Consider the following 5,805-nt stretch of genomic DNA (forward strand, 5'->3'; position numbering starts at 1 on the left):
TTATAACATACCAATACAAAATATATCAGCCATAGAACATTCTCGATATTCAACTTAATCAACACAAGAACTACAAGAGGATTGAAGAATGAATGCAACGCAACATGAACTCAAATTTTAATAGACGTTTTTAAAATATACCATGTTTTAATGTGTTTAATGTGCTATAATTTTTAGTGTCTTATGATGTGGCATATATATTTATTGTGTTTATGTACTCATGTCCATGCTCAATCAATAGGTTTTAGTTTATTCTAACCATCACCTCTTTTAATCAGAGATATTTTAACGCAACATACTGCAATATATTTTACTTCCATTTTTCATCAGACATCCGGATGCTCTTACGTAACATCTTTGTAATTTTGTCCTATGACTGTAAATTTGTGTGCTAGCTGATGATGGCCAAGATAGGTCGAAACCGGTACTAGTGCAATAATTCATTCACAATAAATGTATTTGTACCGGATGGTACACGTCCACGCCGCTAATTTAAAATTTGCGCCAGTTGAAACTCCTCTGCTGGAGGAAGTCTGAACTTTATATACGCTATTAATTCGCTACCTTCTCAGAAGATGTCACCACGTGGAAAATTTTGAGTTTTTGAACTGTGTCATTTTTGATGTGTTTTTGTTTTGCTTGAAGTAAGAAGTGTGAACTTTCTCTTCTAGAGGACACTACTGAAGATCAACAATAGTGCACCCTAGTGCGGAGTCAAAGAACTATTTTGTTGGAGAAATTTTTATTTCAAATGTTCGTTCTTTGCTAAATTTCTTTCAGTCATTGGTTAAGTTGGCAATATTAACCCCTTCTTTCCCCTTCTAGCCTATTCCGAATTTCTTAAATTAATTTTTCACCAATTATGTGTTTCTTCTTAGTATTGTGTAGGGGGTTTATGGATGAACCAATAAAATCCTCGTGGGAGGGTGTTCTCATTCCCCTAACGCCTAGAAACTTCCGCGAGAGTATATAAACTGCTGATTTTAGGGTCTCCGGGCCACTTCTGTTCCATCTTTCAGTGTATAAAGTACATAGCAGGAGGCGGGAAGCGCCTCTTTCCTCGGCAGCGGTCAACAACAAGGTAATGGCCGATTAATAACTTCTTTCTTTGCTAGCTCAGCAGTTTAACTCTCGGGGCGGGTTCTAAGCGTTCCACCATGTAACCTTTTCCTAAATGTAACTACTCTTTCATATATTCTCTTTTAAAGCTACATACTGGGATAGAGAGTGCTAACCCTCTCGAGCTCCCACTCATATTGTTTTGAGGTGAACTTATTTTTCTCAACCTATTCTTCGTTAACGTAAAACAAATTGTTCTCTTCTTAAGTCACCTCTTTAGTATGGGATTAGCCCTTGTATTAACGGCCTAGTGCCAAGTAGGTCTTAATCAAAGTGTATTAGGAGTGCAAGTTCGCCTCCTCTCAAATTGTTACCTTAGAGGTCATTTAATTAACCTTCTTTTCATTTTATAGACCTCAGTAGATTGGGTATTCTACCCCTGTGTTTAGGTCCGTTGAGGACAACTTGAAGGTGGAGTTTGGTGTGGCCTGGGAGAGGCTTAAATTTGAGAGCGAGTGGCTCTTTTGAAAATTGAGTGTTGTACGCCTCGTGGAGGCTTTTCTGTGTAATTTGGAGCAAGGGCTCCTAGGCATGAATGGGGTTTTCTGCCCCTCTGTTGAAACTTGTGTTTGGGGTAAAACTGGGCTGATTGCCCTAGCATTGTGGAGTCAGGGCGTGAAGCCTAAATCTTGTAAATATTGTAACTACCCTTTGGACTTGCTACTTTGTACCTGCCATGCTTGTTATTTCTTTGTTTTAAAAAAGAAAATATAACCTTGTTAAATTTTAAATTAATTTTACTTTAGTAGCTTGAGACCTGTTCACCACCCCGCACCTTCTTTCACGCATAACTATCACAAAAACTCGGTAACAAGTGGTAGCAGAGCGTAGTTGAATGGGTCTCAATTTAGCCCCTTTTGACGGCTAAACATTGTTTTGTTCCGAACTCTAACTATTTTCCCAGTTGCTGGAATTTTTTGAGTTTTTCAAAATTGTTCTGTCACCATGCCCGGCCCTCGCGATGTTCTCCATCTTAACTATTTGCGCAAGGACGAGTTGATCTATGAATTGACTATTAGAAATGTACAATCTGGAGGCACGGTTGCAGTAGACACAAACAAGCTTAGAGAGTCCCTAGATTTGCCCATTTCCATCCCCAATTTGGGAGAGAAAGAAATTGACGACTCTCTTTCCACGATCACGGAGAATATTACTGGGCTAGCTTCTGTAGTTAGTTTTTTTGATGAAAATGATCCTTCTCCTAATCAAATTAAGCGTGTGCAAGCTAGGCTATATCACTTTTCAAATAGAGTTAATGATCTGTTGTCTCTGAAGTTGAATGACGTTCAGAAGAAGGAAGCTAGTACGCTGCTTGAAAATATGTCTGAATTATCTAGCAAGGTCACTCAATTGTTAACTGGGGAGGTTCCTCCCAAAACTGATCAACCCGTCACGGTGAATGTAGGTAGCGAGGAAGAGCCTCATAAGGGAGAAGTCAATAGGATAACCGTTGCTGCTCAAACAACTTCTGCCCCATTGGACGAGTCTGAACGCCGTGCATCGTTGAGTAACATCCGTTCTGAATTAACTACCTTGCCATTGAAATCTTTACCTACTATGTCACCCGGGTTTAGCAGCTTGCCTCATCCATTGGCAATGTTGCTCAGAGGTATCTCTAAGTTTTCGGTTAATACCACCAGTGAAGTAATTTCATTTTTAAGATTTCTGGTTGAATTTCATTATCATGCCCTTGTGTTTTCTCTTTCTCCATGTCAAATTTTGCAAATCATCTATCCTTATGCAATTGGTATTCTTTCTGACAAAATAGTAAGAGCCATAGCCGAACAGTCATCTATTGAAGATTTTCATGCACACTTGCTTGCAAATTTTATTCCCGCCCGCGCGAGGTCATCTCTGATTCAGAAGTACTATTATCGTGTACAGCGCTTGGATGAGAACTTGGCTGATTTCATACAAGACATTAAGTTTTATACTAGGGTGTTTGCCCTTCATTTTCCTGAAGATCAGATTGTACAGGCTATTGTAGAAGGCATTTCACCATCTTATAGGTCATACTTGTGTTTCGCGGCGTGCCCTCAAACTTTCTCTGAACTTGAAGCGTTGGCCGTCTCAGCGGAAGGAGTTAGGTATGCCGATTCTTTGCATGTGGCAAAAGAACCCCCTCCTTCGTTTAGTAATACTCGGCCTCCACCTCGCCGACCAGTCACACCCCGTAAATGTTATGCTTGCGGGTCGCCTGACCATCTTCGCAATAAATGTCCATTGGTCAAAACTAGTAGGGCAAATAATGGAGCTGGTTCAGCACAAGGCTGTTTTAAATGTGGGGCTTTCTCACATATCGCCAAGAATTGCCCAAACTCGATTAGCACCCCCTCCTGCTCAACTTCTGGTGCAAATTCTACCTATGCCAATAATAAAAAGTGACTAGTGGCTTCGGCTGAGTCGACTAATCCATCTTCCCGAGACTCAGCCCCTAGTAAACAGGTTGTAAATTCAGGGAACGAGCAATTTTCAGATTTATCTTTTGAAGGTCCCAAAGAGTGTCTTAGGATTGCGGCGGATTCCCCCGCACCGGTTCCTTTTCTTAAGATTGAGTTAAATAACGAGCCTATAACAGCTCTCTTAGATTCAGGCAGTGTTTGTTCGATTATTTCGGCTGAATGGTATTCTAAATTGAAGTCTGTTTGTAAACTCCCTGACTATGTCTCATCTCCTGTTCAATATGTTTCGGCTAATTCATCCCCATTAGAAATTCTAGGTTCCTTATTGGTCAAAATTCGTATTTTTAAATTCGCATGGAAAGTTAAATTGTTTGTGGCCAAGCTCTTGTCTTGCCCCATTATATTGGGAGCGGACTTTATTTTTCACACTGGTCTTGTGCTCGACCTTCAGAGTAGGTCTTGCACTTTCAAATTTGCCTCTAATTGTAACATCCCTTTATTAAAGTGTAATTCTGCATCATGTTCTTCTATTTCGCCTACCCAGGATGAGATGTTGTTAGATCTTAGACATCTACCTGAGGAGCAGGCTGATAGTATTCGTAAGCTGTGTCAGTCGTTTCCAGAGGTGTTTTCTGATACTCTTGGTGTTACTGACCTGATCGAATACAAAATTGAGGTCACAGATTCGATTCCTGTCCGTTTTCCACCGTATAGGCTATCTCCACCTAAAATGAAGGCTCTGAAAGAAATTATCGATCAGATGTTGAAAGATGGTATTATTAGGCCCTCTAAGTCGGCGTATTCTTCGCCTATTTTTCTAGTTCCGAAACCCCAAGGAGGCTTCAGGCCTGTCATTGATTATAGGGCTCTCAATCGGAAGGTGGTGTTACAATCTGTGCCCCTTCCCGACCTTCATTCTTGTTTTTCATGGTTTCGTAAGGCCAAGTTCTTTACTATCTTGGACTTGAATCAGGCCTACAATCAAATTCCCCTTGCCGAAGAGTCTAAACACCTTACAGCGTTTGCCACGGACTGGAATTTATATGAATACAACCGCGTGCCTTTCGGGCTCCCCACGGGAGCCGCTGTACTCACTAGGCTGCTAGATAGGGTCTTCTCCGACATCAAATTTGAATACTTGTACCACTACTTGGATGATGTAGTCGTATTTTCAGAGACTTTTGAAGAGCATCTAGATCATCTGCGAGAAGTTCTCGATCGCCTTCGTAAGGCTGGGTTAACTGTTAAGTTGTCCAAGGTCGCCTTTGCTAAGCCCTCTATGTCTTTCCTAGGGCATATTGTGTCATCTGATGGTGTAGCCGTCGATCATTCTAGAACACAGGCCATCCGTGATTTTAAACCTCCCAAGGACATTAAAGGTATCGCCAGGTTCATTGGTATGGTGAATTTCTTCAGGATGTTTATTCCTAACTTCGCTAATAGAGCGGCGCCCTTAAACCTTCTTTGTAGGAAAGGCATCAAATTCGAGTGGGGACCTTCTCAACAAGCCGCTTTTGAAGACCTTAAATTAGCTCTTTGTAATGCCCCTGTACTTGCTATGCCTGATTTCTCGAAGAAATTCATCGTCCAAACCGACGCGTCGTCGTCAGCAGTAGCGGCAGTCCTTCTTCAAGAGACTGAACTAGGGAGGCGACCCATCGCCTATGCATCTAGGACATTGTCGGCTCAAGAAGCCAAGTATTCCATATATGAGCTCGAAGGTTTGGCAGTCTTATTCGCCTTAGAGAAGTTCCGTCTCTATCTGGAACATGTTAAATTCGACCTGGAGACAGATAATCAAGCCTTAAGCTGGGTCTTAGGTAGGCCGCGTCGTACTGGTCGTATAGCCCGCTGCGCCATTCGTATTTCTGCCTTCCAGTTTGATGTCAGGCATATCAGAGGTACCGAAAATGTTGTTGCTGATGGACTCAGCCGTATGTTTTCAAACGACGTTGAGATCCATGAACCGGTCGACAGTTCATCACCTTCCGAGTCCACACTATCTGATGTTAATACCATCTTAACTGATGCTCCCATGCTTTTTAGGGATATTGAGAAATACCAACGTGAAGATCCGACGCTGGCTCCGATAATGGAAACCCTTTCTTCTGGGGAACATGTTGTCCCTTATGTTCTGAGGGATGGTGTTTTATGTTGCCCATCGAGGCATGACAAGATGATGAAGGTTGTCGTTCCAGCTGTTCTCGTGCCTATGATCGTCAAATATTATCATGAGACCCCATTAGGAGGGCATCTTGGAATCTTTAAAACCCGTGAAAAGATT

The sequence above is a fragment of the Anabrus simplex genome, chromosome 8 (assembly GCF_040414725.1).
Source record: "Anabrus simplex isolate iqAnaSimp1 chromosome 8, ASM4041472v1, whole genome shotgun sequence".
Lineage (NCBI taxonomy): Eukaryota > Metazoa > Arthropoda > Insecta > Orthoptera > Tettigoniidae > Anabrus > Anabrus simplex.